Source organism: Opisthocomus hoazin, chromosome 6 (assembly GCF_030867145.1).
Source record: "Opisthocomus hoazin isolate bOpiHoa1 chromosome 6, bOpiHoa1.hap1, whole genome shotgun sequence".
NCBI classification, from domain to species: domain Eukaryota; kingdom Metazoa; phylum Chordata; class Aves; order Opisthocomiformes; family Opisthocomidae; genus Opisthocomus; species Opisthocomus hoazin.
Window position 1 is genome coordinate 33,051,434 of NC_134419.1, and position 15,498 is coordinate 33,066,931.

The 15,498-nt window shown below is 48.7% G+C and overlaps 1 protein-coding gene across 8 annotated transcripts in view; it reads right to left on the reverse strand.

The window, feature by feature from the left end:
• Positions 1 to 15,498, reverse strand: part of RABGAP1L (RAB GTPase activating protein 1 like) — a 247,593-nt gene that overhangs the window by 40,301 nt on the left and 191,794 nt on the right. The window contains exon 1 of one of the 8 annotated variants that reach the window (XM_075422630.1): positions 1,754 to 1,774. The exons of 6 other annotated variants lie outside the window; for them this stretch is intronic. The gene's annotated coding sequence lies outside the window, so the exon portion shown is untranslated. Of the gene's footprint in view, positions 1 to 587; positions 829 to 1,753; positions 1,775 to 15,498 lie in introns of those variants that run through there. One more of the 8 variants, XM_075422631.1, reaches the window with a different exon arrangement.

The window sequence follows — 15,498 nt, forward strand, 5'->3', positions numbered from 1 at the left end:
ATTCTTAACAGAGTGCTTGTAATTATGGCATGTTCTAACTAGCAATTGCAAGAATATCTGATTTTTGATGTTGGCTAATGCGTATCTTTACGTTAAAAAGGATATTTTTCAGCTGTTATTTCAAACTAATGGAGCTGAGCTGCCCACAAACCCCTACAAACCTGCATTTTACACCCCTGCTAATGTTCTGTGCTGTACTCTGCACCAGCGCACAAAATTACCAGTATCAAACCAGTCAAACTAAATCTTTTGAATTAAACTGGCTGAAGCGATTACGTCCACCCAGCATGTCCACAGCGGTGGCCTGCTCACACCGGAGGAACTGGGAAGGAAAAGGCGAGGAGAGCAATGCCCTCGGCCGCACCACACACTCCTCCCAGCATCCCAGCCCAGAGCCTTCCTCCCGGCCAGGGTCTCCCAGCGCTGAAGTGAGGACCCATCTACCAAAAGGCAACAAAACCCACGCAGTGCAGTCTCATATTGCTTTAAATCCAACAGCGCTTCTCTAACACCACGTCTACCTCGCAGCAGCCCTCCTCACGGAACAGGAACGCAGTCCCCTCCACGCCACAGTTTCGCAAGCATACCTCCAAAGCAGGAATTTTGGGAGAAGCGGTTCAACCAAGAGGTCAGGACGACAGAAGAGAGCCAGCAGAAGGACAGGTGAGCAGCAGAAAACTGTGAACTCGTTAAGCTAAGCAGCCCTAATGACGGTTTTGTATGCTGATGGATAATAGAGGTGAATGGAAAATTCCTGAATTGAGCAAACCAGCCAGCTTAGCAAAGCAAAACCCTGCTCACTCCCAAGATAAATTCACTCTCACTCCACCCCCAGGAATGTCTTGCTGCTATCTGACGGAACGCATCTTCTGATAGAGGGGAAGGCGTTACGGATGCGAGGTATGCGCAGCCTCTTGCTAAGCGCTCCCTTCCTGCCACCCCGCTTCTGAAACAGCAAGGCGATTTCTGCGATTTGCTTTGCAGGGATTAATGAATCTGGGAAGACCACAGCGGGTCTTCAGACAAGGAAACATGAAACTCCTTTCACAGCACTTGGAATGGCATTTGGCAGCATTCAGGAGGAGTTTACAGGGTTTCTTCCCCCAAAGGGGAAGGAATAACAGTAGCATCAAGCTCTGTTCACAATTCCCTTAGCCATTAACGACCTGGAAGAACCGTTTGGAACAGGACCAGAAAGTGTTAACACTCGGTGCCAAGTCCAAGGCTGTGCATTCCCAAGCATCCCAAGTTAGAAGTTCCCCCCTCACCCACGCAGGGCTTGCTGACCACGGGAGGACATCTGGCCAGGCCAAACGCCGGTGCTGGAGCGAGGGGTAGGCAGCGGCTGCTCGTCCTTCGCACGCGTGGGCATCCCGTGCAATAAATAAGGAGCAAAGCAGTTACTGCTCTGCTGGTGCAGCCTTCAAGAAGGCTGCAGTTTTATTCTTAACTCTGTTCCAGTTTTAGACATCACCACCTTTAGATGTGGTTCTGGATTCATAGTGAGCACCAAACGCTAAGCCACCGCTTGCAGGAATGCCCCACACCATTCGATAACAGCAGTTGCCGGGCTCAGGCTGATCTATAATTCAGCAATTGCTTCTCCAAGTTTGATTTTTATTATTTAAAAAGCCAAATAACATGGCCCCCCCCCCCCCAAAGTAGTGGGTGTATGCACCTGTGTTTCTCCTAAAATAATCCTCCCAACGTGTGGACAGATCTGGGCTTGGTGTGCTTTAGCATACGTACTTACACGGGTGAATCCTCCTGATCCGCAGCTACGCCGCGTGCTGCTGAGGCGAACTGTGAACTCCTTTTCGCAGATCAGAGCCAGCAAAGCCATCCTGCCGGACGCTGGCAGCGGCGGCCGAGCCCAGCGCGGCTGGAATTGCTGGGGCAGAGGCGTTCCCTGCCAAGCGCTGTCGCTGCCATGCGCTCCGCCTCCACGGAAACGCGGAGCCCACCGCAGGGAAAAGCTCGGGGCTTTGGAGTCTTCGTTTTATGTTGCCAGCTCTGCCTCTTTAATTATTTACTGTAAGCACGGATAATAGGGGAGGGCAGCACTATCGCCCTGGTCTTCCTCCACCTTACAGGAAAGCACTAACAGCAGAGGCACTGTAAAAGCAGGAGGAACCTCTACAGATGTATTCAGCACTTCTTTATGGATTAAAACCAACGCAGCAGAAGATACTCGAAGGCCCCTCTCCCAACCTCCCCAAACCAGCTGCGTGCCACACAGACGCCTGGTCTTGCTCCCATACGACTGCTGCTGCATAGTAGTTTTCTTCCAGAAAGTTCCTAGATGACCTTTAAAGCTCACAAAAAGAAGTAAAACTATTTATTAGCCTCGCCTCTAGAACTACAAGGGGTGGAAGCGCAGGCCAGCCAATAGCTCCCCAACACACTGGCGGTCACTCCCCGTATTTTTAAAAGCATATCCTCGATTAACTCTGTTCTCTGTATTTGTTTTGTTTCTCAGAGGCAGTTGTTAATGCCTGCAATTTTAAAGGGTCTGGGTCAAGTTTGCACTTCATTTCAGGTTTCACATTAACTTGAAACTACTTCTAAACAAAGGCAAGAGGCTGCCTAAAACAAACCCACCCATTTTGATTTCTAAAAACCATACAGACCTGAAAATGGTGAAACAGCGGCATAGCTGGGATGCCAGCCTGCAGGCACACTCTCCTCCTTATGAGCCCAGTCCCCTCCAGATGATGTTGCAGCCTTTTAAATTAACTCATTACTCTCTTTTGATTTTTAATTCATTAAATTCACATTTTAACCTTATGTTTTCATATTTCTTTTCCATATTGCCTCTTTCTAAGGGCACTAGAAGTGATTTCCTCTCTTCAGCAAAGTTCCCTTCAGATGTCAACTGTCGGGCAGAAATATCTCACTTTGCGAACCTCCTTCTTGTCTGCCGAGAATGGGCACTGGACCTTGGAGGACTCTGTGCCTGTCTGTGTTTTTCCAGCGGTGCAGGCAGCCCAGGGCTCCAACCAGTGCAAACCCCCGGTGCCGTTTATCCACGGCCTCACAAAGAGCTGCGGCGCGACGGGGGATGGAGGCAGTGGGGCAGAGGAGCAAGGAGAGAGCCAGAAGACATCCCTGAGCCAGTGCTGCTACCAAGGAAAAGGAATACTGAATCCTACTGTCAGATTTCAGAAATCCTAGCCTTTGGCTGTTGAAAAAAACAGATTTTACAGCATTTTCTGTGCATACATTGTATGTAGAACCCAATATAAGTGACTGAGGTTTAAAAAGAGGTCAGTATATTTCTTCCTCACCCAATCTTCTCTTTCAGCAAAAGAGGAGATCTTCTTTTTTCCTGTCTGCAAAGGCAAGGGGTGGTGAGCTCTGGTGGTCTTCCCTACAGAAACCGTTCTGAAGGAAAAGCCAGAAATTCCTAAACTGACTTTGAGCGTAATTTCCTGCAGGGCAGCAGGCTTCCGCCACCTGTTTCATGTTTCAGCCCTCCTCAAGAGCAGGGCCACCGAGCAGGGACCTTCCTAAGCCTGCCCCACGGCCATGGCCCACGTCCCATCCATACCAACAGGTCCCTCCAGCCGCTGAAGGGACAAGCATTCACAATCCCTTTGCCACTGTAAATGCCTCTGATACACATTCCCTGGGGCTATCAATCCAAGACCTGAATAATGTTCGCAGGGCGCCTTTAGAGCACGCAAATGCCATCGAGAGCTAAGTTCCACAATAAACCGATCCTAACCAACACTGCCTGGGAAATGTGTTTTCAACTTGTTGCATTTATCATTTCAACTGGTATTGAAAAGAAAAAACACGGGGTCAAACATATTTTTCAAGAAAATTAGCATAGAATTGGTAGTAAGAGTGTTTTGCACTGATAATTATTTCTATGGCTGTCTGGCTTGATTTCAGGATAGCTTGGTTCAGGCACTTCACTCAAACAGCCCACAAGCTAATGCCAGCAGAGCCAAATCTTCTAAATCAAAACTTCGTCAGAGAAACAGAGCTAGTTCAGACTTCACACAAACAACAATCACACAGCAAGCAAGTATAGATCTGTACTGCTACCTTCACCCATGGTCTACGGGGTTTTCATTTAGAGCATATGACCAGCAAACAAATAATTAGCATCAAGTAGCACATTAAACAACGACATGCGTCAATGAAGAGACTTTGACTGGGGCTTCTCATTCTAAACCCACACCTGACCTTCTTCCTCAAGCTACATGCATCTCTCCATATTTAGCTTTTGCTCCCCAAAGAGGGATAAACAGTCCTTATCTACCTCCCAGAGAAAGATTAATAATGGTAAAACGTATAAAAACCACCAAACTGTAAGTGGTATTGTTACTGTTACTCAGCAAGGTCTGCGGCCACGGCTCCACGTGGAGCCCCGGACAAAAGCCCCACGGGAAAGGTGAGACGTTTCTGTGTGTAAACAGTACAACAGCCACGGCATCGTCCCAAAACGGAAAATAAATCTGCAGTCTGATTGCTCGGCAGATGAGATACGCAGTGATTAAGCCTGCAAGGATGCAGGCGTGCAGGAAGCGGTGCGCGGTGCCAGCTAAACTGGGCTCAACTCGACAGACTGGTTCGAGTATCTCAGCGGCTGAGGTGCAGCCGTCAGACAGCTCGACTGCGAGACACAGTCTAGACTGAGGCATGCTTGAAGACTCTGAAATGAGATTATTTCATGCATTATACATTAAAAGTACAAACTACTGATACCTTCCAGGAGAGCGGCACATCTCACAATGCTGGAGTCCAAAATACAAGCAGCAGCTTCGAGGTGAAAGGACTGACTGCAGCCAAAAAAGTCCAGAATATAAATATATACTAGCAGTTGCTAGTATATATTTATACCAAAGATGATTAATGGCGATCTGGTATTGAAAGCATTCGACGTGAGATCCATTTGCGGGGAAAGATGGGAGGCAGCTAAGCAAATCTTAGAAGGCCGATGAGATCCTGGGGTGCATCAAGAGGAGTGTGGCCAGCACGTCGAGGGAGGTTCTCCTTCCCCTCTACTCTGCCCTAGTGAGGCCCCATCTGGAGTACTCTGTCCAGTTCTGGGCTCCCCACTTCAAGAAAGTTGAGGAGCTGCTGGAGAGAGTCCAGCGGAGTGCTAAGAGGATGGTGAGGGGACTGGAGCATCTCTCCTATGAGGAGAGGCTGAGGGAGCTGGGCTTGTTCAGCCTGGAGAAGAGAAGGCTGCGAGGGGACCTTATAAATGCTTACAAATATCTGCAGAGTGGGTGTCAGGAGGATGGGGCCAGACTCTTTCCAGTGGTGCCCAGCAACAGGACAAGGGGCAACGGGCACAAACGGAGGCACAGGAAGTTCCATCTGAACATGAGGAAGAACTTCTTCCCTCTGAGGGTGACGGAGCCCTGGAACAGGCTGCCCAGGGAGGTTGTGGAGTCTCCTTCTCTGGAGATATTCAAGACCCGCCCGGACAAGGTCCTGTGCAGCCTGCTGTAGGTGAGCCTGCTTCGGCAGGAGGGTTGGACTAGATGACCCACAGAGGTCCCTTCCAACCCCTAACATTCTGTGATTCTGTGAAATCTCAGTACTCCCCTGGAACTCATACAGGTCAGCTCCAGAGCAGCAAAGCAGCTCAGGACTGTGCAAGCCGCTCAGCCCCGTAAGACTACCAGCAGCATCCACTAATCCAAGCTCCACATAATCCCTGGCCGCTAAATCCCTATTCATCAGCACGCAGCACAGCAAAAGGGAAATTCTGTTCTCAGAAGACGATTTGGGAGACAAACTATTGCAGTGCTTAACGGTGCTGATCTGGTGTCCTACTGCGAAAAGCTGCATCCACGTTTAATGCTTCAATATACCACCACAAGAAAAACTTCTGCATTTACATACGATTTAAAGATGAACCTGTCTTCATTTGACTGTTAATAAGCTTATTTTAAGGGCTCAAATGGTATGTACGGAGGGGGAGAGAAAGCAGGTTCTTCCACAAGTTATCAAAGAGCTCTCTATGGGATAATGAGTTATTTCTTCAGCCAGCAGAGACTGGAGATATTTCCGCACGCTCTCCTACCCTCCCCATTTGTCCTATTCCAAGCTTTATTTAAAATCTAGACTGCAGGTCCTGTATTCCTGCTACTATTATCTCTACGCTACTAAAAGAAATGAGGTGCTTCCTCAAAAATATCACCAGGAATTGGTCCAGCTTAGCACAGATGTCCACAGGGCAAGAGAACATTTTCTCCCCGCACCCACGCGCTCGGGCTGGGCACAACGTGCGGCTCATGCTGAGGTCAGTGTTTCTGCCAAGCGCGCCAGGGCTGTGCTCCCTCGGGAGCTCGCTCGCTCCCCCTGCTCCCGGTGACTCCCCGCAGCATCCAAATACAGGGCTACATTTAGAGACAAAATCGAGCCGTAGCTTCTAATCTGTTCTTGATTTTTAATGTGCCTTTTATCCAGGGGAAGTGCTTAAGCAAAATTCCTTCTGCAAGGAAGGCAAGGGAAGCGGCTGGAACGAGCGAGAACTAATTTTTGCTTGATGTGAAGAAAAACACCCCACAACAGCAAACAAAGAAAAACAGAGGATGCAATCAAATTCAGGATGATTTGCAAAATGCAGTTTTAAAAAAGAGATTTCTACCATAGAATTCCTCAACGTATTTCCAAATCATACTCTTTATACGATGAACACCATTATTTTCACTGCTTGGAAAGTCAACCCCCCAAGCAAAACAGGGAAAGCGCGCTAAAAAAAAGTAAAGTTGGGTATATGAGCATGAAAGAGTGAGAGATGCCATTCTTTTGCTTCTCTCAGTTTGGATGTTGGTTATGAGTGACGAGCAGCTTCAGCCTACCATCCACTGGCATTCAGAAAGGACACCAGCTATCCAACTTCAGCTCTGTGTTTACAGTTCAAATGACCAGGGGGGAGATCAGTGCCTGCATTTGTTCACCCATTCGGAGACTGCCAGAATAAACCCCAGGGGTTCGTTCTCTTGCCTACAGCCGTAGCGAACCGCAACATTAAATCTGAGTGTGAACATGATGCTGATCTGAAAATGGAAGAAAATAAACCAATTTATAATAAACTAATAACTAACATCAAAGAGAAAAGCTATATTGCTGTCTCCATGTGGATATTATATGTAATATAAATCCAGGTTTGAAAAGTTACAGATGTCCTTCTCTGCTGCATTTGCGGGGGAATAACTCAGTTTCCAATTACTCTTTAAAACTAATTACTCCTTAAAAGCAGTGAAGGATTTGATCACCTTTCTCCGCCATACGACAGCTGTCTCTTGGAATGCCACACCATTTTTTTCTTCTCTAGATACGCCTCGCAGCAGAACCTTGCAATAACTCAGAGAACTAAACAGAGACTGAGCAACACTCCCGGGCTGGAAGAGCTGCCGGGGGATGGGTAACTGATTTAGCAGTGCGCTAACTGGGCTCCCCCCCAGTTTCAAGGAGCGTGAAACGAATGAGTCAAGCTGGTGATTCCTGTGACACAGCGCGTCCCTGAGATCGCAAAGCGCTGACATTACCGAGAAGGACGCTATCTCTATTGAACCATCTTGGGGAAAAAATAAAAACAAAAGGACAGTTCCCTTAATGCTACCGAGAACTATGAAATTGAGAAAGACCAGAGACAGCCGACTCAGATTTTTCTTATCTCTCATAACAGAGTATAACAGCAGCAAGAGAAAAAGCTCACGGTAAGCCGAAGATGGAGCACTCTGCCTCGGTGCTTCTGGCCATCTGTTATCAGTAGTACACTGCAAAACATTCACGGTATTTTGCTGGGCAATGCTCTATTTTTATTCTCATTTATTTCTTTAATTTTTCTATTAGGAACCTACGATCTGCGCTCCCTTTATCAGCATTGTTTGCATTCTTGTGGCCTTGTGGGACCTTATGGAGTTAGGGGTATTGGAGGTATCGCCAGTCGGCGGGGGCAACACCGCAGCAGCACCAACCAGCCAGGAGCCGCAGCCGTCGGGCAGCTCTGGCTCCTGAAACGCCTCTAGCAGCTCAGGTATACCTCATCCCTTCTCAGCACTGCAGGCCACCGTACATCTTGCCAGAGCTCTGCAGGTTCCAGAGCGAAAGCGGAGTGCCTCAAGTGGGAAGAGCCACAAGCAAAGCCGAGCTCCCGGCCCACATCAGCCACTTGCCCGCTTCTGGGTGTAATTCACGGTGTTAATCCCCACCTTCCGCTCCCTAAACACCTGGCATCTTCCCACACGAAAGACCCTTTCCTTCCCATCTTCAGTGAATGAAATTAAGATCTGGTCACTCGATTTTTTTAAACGTAGCTGAAATGACTTCTCTGGGCATCTGAGCTGGTCCTAGGTCTCCTGTGCTCTGTTCACAACCCAGCTGAGAGAATTGCGGAGATAACTTCAATACTTGCCTGAGCACCTAGATTGTTTCTGAGCTCTGTGGGATTAACAGCACCAAACCCTACAGGCGAACACAAACAGCACAGCCTGGCTTGCAAAACCTCAACCATATCAGAAAAACACAGGGAGCCACGGGTCAGCAAAGGTTTTACAATCAGTCCTCCTCTGGATGCACACAAACAGCAGACACGCCAGCGACAGACATGTATTAAAGGACAGAAAATATCAAGAGTTCATTGCGAAAAAATCAGATTACAAAATGAGCACGCCAAACCACTCTCAGGAATATTTTCGTTTTCCAAACGGGTAATTGAATACTTAAAGCAAATCAGGAGAAAATTCAATTTGGACTTGAAACATCACCTTCCTCATCTCATTTTGATGTAAAAAAAATACTTTCAGCCTTGTGCACAGCCCCGGTTCTGCAGGACCGCATGTACAAAAACAAGCGCTCATGTGCTTCTCCTTGTTCTCCTCAGGTGATGGATGGCTCATCAAAACAGAAAAGGGATTTTTCTACCAAAAAGCAGTCTATGATGAGAACTACAGCAGACAGACAAAGCAGCTGTCAGTCAGCAGCAGCCAAAGGCAGTCAGAAGAGGACCAAAAGGCAACAGCTGTGGAAGAAGCATAGTCCAGACACTCAGCTCATGGATATCGCGTCTGCTTGCTGAAACAAAAAAAGGACAAAAATACAAAAGGAAAAAATTTGGTACCTGTTTGTTCTAAACAATTCTCTACAGGATTCATCCTCCTCTTTCTCAAGCTCAGTACTGTGCTGGAGGAAAGGTACAGAATACTGGAGCTTGTGAGAGCACCTGAATTGTTTCCGAAGCCTTCACTGAAGAGCGTGGCGGTTCTCTCACTAAAGTTATCATCACAGTCTAACACTGATGCTGACGTGAGCAACGCTACCACAGCAAACACCGCCGGGCTTGGTCACAGTATACCCACCTAGTGCTTTCCTGGTTGTGAAAAGTGATTCAGAACAGCGGTGTGGATTTTTTGCTGGGCAAGGCGGTTCTCTGGGTGACCCAGGGCGTAGCAGTGCACACAAACAACTTCCACCTCCCCACTTTTCGGGAGCACATGGAGAACAAACGGCAGGGTACCAGCTTCGTTCCTGGCCTGCCATCCTCCTCCATCCACGTGCAGCCACTACCAACGCCGGGCCGTTTTATCGACTCGCCGAGCGCTCCATCATCATTTACCCGCCTGGACGCGGTCCTGTGCAGCCTGCTCTGGGTGACCCTGCTTCGGCAGGGGGTTGGACTGGGTGACCCACAGAGGGCCCTGCCAACCCCGACCATTCTGTGATTCTGTGATCAGCCAGCCGCTCCCCTAGCCGACACAACTCAAGGCAAACCTGTGCCTGGCCCGGATCCCCACCCCGCCCCACAAAAATGCAGCAGTTCCTGCAGAACTGCCTCCGCAGCAGGGCTTCTCCCAGCGCCGCTGGGCAGCTGGAGGATAACCGACTTCTCACTCTTTGCCGACCTGGTTAGGCCACAGGAAGCCTGGAACGCAAACACCGCTGAAGTCAAAGCGGCCAGAAATAAAGTCAGCAGAAAAATGGCTCAAAGCCACCTTTGTTCTGACCCTTTTTTCCCCTGCATCAAGGACTGCTGGGACCAAACAGATTCCCAGCTGCTATCTCGCACCGAGTACAGCAGTCCACGGCCAGCTACGCCTTTAAAATATACTTCCACTGTACTCCTGGATGCCGCTCCAGCTCGGCAAATATCATGAGGAGTTTGCTCAGCTGATGACTGGGAATACCAGTAAAATAGGGTAGAGGATGGTCCTGGAGAGGAGACAATAGCCATGCAAGCAAAGGCACCCTGCTGCAACACGGAGGCTTACGGCTCTGCTTCCATGACACAGAAGAAATCTGTTCAGCTATATAAATAAATAAGATGTACAAGGAAATAAATAAGAATCAGGGTGGGCTGCAGGAATGCAGCTAGCCTGTGGCCCCATCGGTATTTTGGAGGTTGCTTAGCAACCAGCTGGCTGCTGCGGGGTGAAGGTAGCCTGGGATCAGCAGCTTTTCAGCAGAAGACAAATCGAATGTAAAACCAGGAGGTGGCCTTCGCATGGCAGCAAGGAGAAGAGCGTTGGCTGGTGAATCTGATGCGGTGGGCATCTTTCAGGAGCGTGTCCTGAGTGTGGGGGATCCTTAATTAAATGTGGCCAGGGGGCTCTGTCCTGCCTGGGTGCTGATAAATTCCAAAGCGCATCTAGCAAGTTAATAATTCAGTCTTGATTAAAAAGACGTCCGTTACAGTCACCTCATGGGTTAATTACTTATTAACGATCTTAAATAGCTCAAACAATCGTATTGGACTACCCTTGCTGTATTAGTGCCAGTGGACAATACACAGCATTTTCAGTTGCAGAGTTACCAAATGCATTTCCCCATCGCTTCAGGGCCAGGTCATCTCACTGCCACCTCTGCCGTCACCCAAGGAACCTGGTCCCTCTGAATCCTCCGAGTAACTGAATCTCAGCAGCACAGATCCACTTCTGGCCAAGCAGCTCCTCTAAATCATACTGCTTCTCTAGCCTTTGGAAGAACCCCGCGTGGACACGGAGAATCATGCTATAGATAGCAGCTCTTAGGGAGACCTGAGCAATGAGAACAGCAAGAACAACACGGGTACACGTTTCATGGAAGACTTCAATGGGAGTTTTGAATGAAAGATTTTTCTGGGTCACTTAATCTGGGGCCAGATTCTAGCAGTTAATTGTTTTCCACTGCTAAATGTGTGTGAAGCTGGTCCCCGGCAGCAAGACACAACCAGGCACCCGATCCTTCGGAAGATGTAGGACCGTGGTGGGGTCAGGACAGATGCGAAGTGGCTTGTCCAGGCATTAAACCAGAGGAGGAAAGAGAAAACACAGTGGCCCTTTCCCCCGCTTTTTACACACACACAGAGCAGTGATAACTTATTTTGCTCCTTATTTACAGAGTAGCTTATATTTGTGTGGTGCTTCAGACACAGAGTAAGACCGACCTGGGGGCCTACGAGTGAACCAAACTCGCTTGGAGCAGGGAACCTTCTCACCTGCATTCCATCCGCCTTGTGCCCCACCACCGCACGTCACCGTTGCTGTGACTGGAGTGGAGCGTATGCAAGCCATCACCAGTTCCGTAGGCAGGAAAATACAGATGGTAGAGCAGGTTGGCCCGTTTCAGTCATTGTAATTTTGGGAATGATTTCTGGGTCCTTGGGGGCTGCACACAGAGATGTCTTCGGCAATGTTTTGTTTTCCCATTTGCCTGGGGTTGAAAAGGCAGCAACTGCGGCTCACTGATGTAGCAAACACTTGGGTGAGATGCCCTCCATTTCCTTAATGAGCCTATTAAACAAATCTATCAAAGGATGAGTCTCAGAGGAAAGAAACAGAGAGACAATTGACTGTCCTAAGATATTCCTAGTACATGCAGACCAGAAAACAACCTATAAGCTACCATAGTTTGGAACAACATGATCCCACTGCTGGGGAAGTACATCAACCCAAAACACCTTGACACTTCTCCTTTTTGCAGGGCCAGAGTTAGCTGCGACTGAGAGTACAGCTTCACCGTCGACTTCAGCTTCCCCTCCTCCGAATGGGAGATGATAAAATCCTGCTCCACGGAGCCACTGTGATACATTTGTCCCTGGGGTATTTGGAGAGTCAAGCGTCTGGCCAAACTGCTGGCGCTCCCTGAACTTGAGCAACATGAGTGACTGCGGGGAGACAGTCTTGGCCTAGGTCACGAGAACCAAAGCTTGTACCAAAACTCCAAAGGAATTTTTTTCTCCACTTGCCTAAGTGAGTCCTTGCAGTTGTGCGTCCCAGGATTTATCTCTCCCCAAGGAGATTAAAAGATACTGCTATATTATTAGAAATATGCTGGCTACCAGGCGTACAGCAACTGGCTCACATCACCCTCTGCTACACAGGATTTTCTTTAAAAGGTTAACTATGACTCGATACTGCACATTTTCCAGCGCTTAGCCCCATTTCATGGGGAAGCAGTACTGGCTACGGGGCTGGTGGCTGCGTGCATCGCCTGTTGAAGCTGGCTAACAGGTATACGCCGGGCTGAAGGCTCAGCGTGACGCAGACAGGCTGGAGGCTCCCTCGCCCTGGTACCGCCGGTACCAGCAGCACAGGTCAGAGAGGGAACTTACAGCGGGACGAGCGCAGAAGAGCTTCTCTTCACAGAATCACAGAATGTTCGGGGTTGAAGGGACCTCTGTGGGTCACCCAGCCCAACCCTCCTGCTGAAACAGGGTCGCGGGGCAGCTGCCCAGCCGCGACACGAACCGAGCGCAGACGCAGAGCCAGGGGAGATGGTGAGTACTGCAAATTACCAGGGAGAAGAGATTTAAGAAGCGCAGGTGCAGACGAGCCTGAATCTGGCATCCTGATCATACATTAAGAGTGGAAAAAAGGAAGCAGGAAGAGCAAATAGCCTCAGCGATGCTTAGGGGTCTGAAAGAAAAGATGTACTAAAACATGCTTATTTCTCTTAAAATGTCACTCTTTGTCAATTGTCATGGTTTCCAGACTTTCAGAATTGAATTATATTGTAATTACTTCCTATTTGGACAAGGTCACAAAAATAAAAGCTCAGTACTTTCCTACATTACACTCTGCTGTATGTTCTTTCCACTCCAGGGGCAGCCAAGTCTCCTGTTCTGATGTCAACAAATTCGCCTTCAGAATAAAATGCTGGTTTAGGTCCATTAGTGACTACACTAATGTGTAAGGCACATTAAAAAGTTAAGAGCCATCATTACTGATCTTTCCGAGAAGCCTCCTACAGCACAGACATCTTTATCATATTGCTAATCCTCACAATTCACTTTCTATCACAAAAGCAACCAAAAGGAAGCAAGACCCATGAAGCCTTATGACAGGTGCTTGTTCTCCACACACCCTCACCATTGCATCCAGAGGGTAAGTAGTCAACGGCTCAACGTCCAGATGGAGATCCATGACAAGCCGTGTCCCTCAGGGGTCTGTACTGGGACCAGTACTGTTTAATGTCTTCATCAATGACACAGAGAGCAGGATCGAGCGCACCCTCAGCAAGTTTGTCGATGACACCAAGCTGTGTGCTGCAGTCAACAAGCCCGAGGGACAGGATGCCATCCAGAGGGACCCGGACAAGCTCGAGAAGTGGGCATGTGTGAACTTCATGAGGTTTAACAAGGCCAAGTGCAGGGTCCTGCACATGGGTAGGGGCAATCCCAATCACAAATACAGGCTGGGTGAAGAATGAGTTGACAGCAACCTTGGTTTTCTTTTAGCAGGGTCTGTCGTGACAGGACAAGGGGTAATGGTTTTAACTGAAAGAGTGGAGATTTAGACTGGATAAAAGGAAGAAATTTTTTATAATGAGGGTGGTGAGACTCTGGAGCAGGTTGCCCAGAGAGGTGGTTGATGCCCCATCCCTGGAAACATTCCAGGCCAGGCTGGACGGGGCTCTGAGCAACCTGATCCAGGTGAAGATGTCCCTGCCCATGGCAGGGGGTTGGACTAGATGGCCTTTAAAGGTCCCTTCCCACCCAAACCATTCGGTCATTCTATGACTGAGTAAGGACGTGTGAAAGGGACTCAAAAACATTTCTCCGTTTTCACCACCTCTCCTCCCGCCCCCAGATTCCCGTGACAGCACATAATCTTGTCTAACGCTCCTGTACGGTGGAGCAAAGGTTGAAAATCCGCAAGGCGTATAGGTAAACAGTTCCCCTGTTTAAACAGGTAGCCTGTGAAGACTGCTTGTGACAAAGTCCTTTGACAAGACCTTACTGTTACAGAGAGCAAGAGAAGGAGGTTCTCAAGGGTTACCAAGTCCGGGCAGCGCCTCCTTCCCCTTCACACCTTCACGGGGCCACCTCCCCCGGCCCTGACCACGCGTGTCTTTGTCGACTGCCGAAGTGCTTGGGTTCCTCATGTGGGGTGGAGAAGATGGCTCTGGTGCATCTCAGGGTAGAGTGCAAAACCTCGTTGCACAGACAGACCCCCCTGGGCCGAAGAATCACTGTCTTTGCAAGAACCCCTCGTCAGGACACCCTGCTCCAAAACACAAACTGTCCCAAGCAAGACGCCGCTTTCTTACCCCACGTCCTTCCTCCTCAGCTGTGCTTAGAAAAGGAATAAACAAGTTAAGTACTCTTGGAGGAAGTTCACTGCAACACAAATCTAAGTTTCACTTTGTGTTACAGAAGAAACGACGGCCAAATTTGCCTCCAAGCTTCCTGCTGCTATTAAAAGCAATGGGATTTGTGTCTGTACGGGCCTAGGTGAGGATGATGGTTTGGATGAGGTGCTTGAGCGAAGCAAACTGTGTGCTGGGATCTGTATTCTGCAGGCACCAAACTGCAGCTCCTTTCAGCGCGAGAGCCTCCCTCCATTTCTGCCTCACGAGGGAAGAAATTGCACTTGCTGTTTTCAGGACCATTTGAAAGTAATGCAGTGGTGACAAGGCGATGAAGCTTTTTTTTTCTTGTTTCTGACAGGTCAGGTAGATGGCGAAGTCATCAAAACTAACAGCCTGACGATAAATTTTTTGGGTGTCATTGGCGGTGGGAAAAGCAAAGAGCCCAAAGTGGGGAAAACAGTTTATCAGCAGGCGCAGGCGTTATCGAATAGAGCAGCTTGCAACAGGCTACCGTCGGGAGAGCGTGAGCAAGCAGAACAAAGCCTTCTCGTTAGGCACTTAGGAATTAAAGCCCTGATCCGTTTCCAACTTCTTCCACTGCTCTTGACTAGCTGAAGTATAATGAATATTCCCTACTGTGTAGAGATGGAACATCCCAGGTGGCACAATCAGGTGGCTTACTCAGGCTGCCATGAAATTGTTCCTCTCGAGGATGTACGATAAGGTCACTGATCTTGTGCTCTACGCTACGGGTTAACAAAAGGATTCAGAGATTAAAAAAGAGCTGTTCAGACAATCACTCGACTTCGCCAAGAACTGTCGCTATAGTTTAATTTTTTTTTGTTGTTGGAGGTCAAGGCCTTCACCTTTGAGCCTCTCCAAGCTACGTCAACCACAGCGTATTTACGGCAGCAAACATACCGCTGTATTTCTCATTCGGGAGAGGAACGACGCGGACCT